The following is a 648-nucleotide window of genomic DNA, read 5'->3' as shown; positions in this document are numbered from 1 at the left end:
GCTGCTTCCTTCCCCTGTGCCTACGTCAGCCCAGTGCCTCCCAGTTTCCACCAGCAACCAGGAAGTTTGGGGTGGTGGGGGGGTGTCCTTGGCTTTATCTTCTGCTCCCAGGGTGCTGCACACCCCCATGAGCCGCCTCAAGCCCCTCTGAGCACAGGGATGCTCTGGGGCAGGCTCCTGGAGGTGAGGCCTGAGCTGGACCAGGCTGCCATGGGCAAATCCAGCACAAATGGCAGCAAGGAGGGGCCAATCGGGGGGGGGGGAGCAGCTCCAGCAGAGCCAAGGCAGACAGAGCCCATAAATCCACCCAGGAGATGGAAACCAGCCCTGGTTTCCCAGCATGTGGTCTGGAGCAGACCCAGGGCAGAGGCTGGAGCTGGGGCAGGACAGAGGGAGCACTAAAACCCCTTTGGAGCACAAGCAGCTGCTGGGATACCTGAAAGCACAGCAGGAGAAATGAGACCTAGCAAGAAAGGAAGAAAACCTTAGTGTGGGACAGGACTATCCAGGGCTGGTCAGTCAGCTACATGCAGGAGTGGGATGGCTGGGGGACAGGGGACCTCGAGGACAGTGTGAGCTCTAAGCACCAGTGAAGGCAGAGCTTCTCCAGTGCTCTGGGTACAGTAAGACTAAGCCCCACCTGGAAAC

The sequence above is a fragment of the Pezoporus occidentalis genome, unplaced genomic scaffold, assembly GCF_034315485.1.
Source record: "Pezoporus occidentalis ecotype Australia unplaced genomic scaffold, CSIRO_AGI_Poc_V1 ctg344, whole genome shotgun sequence".
In the NCBI taxonomy this organism is placed as follows: Eukaryota; Metazoa; Chordata; class Aves; order Psittaciformes; family Psittacidae; genus Pezoporus; species Pezoporus occidentalis.
This window is presented reverse-complemented; position numbering follows the sequence as displayed.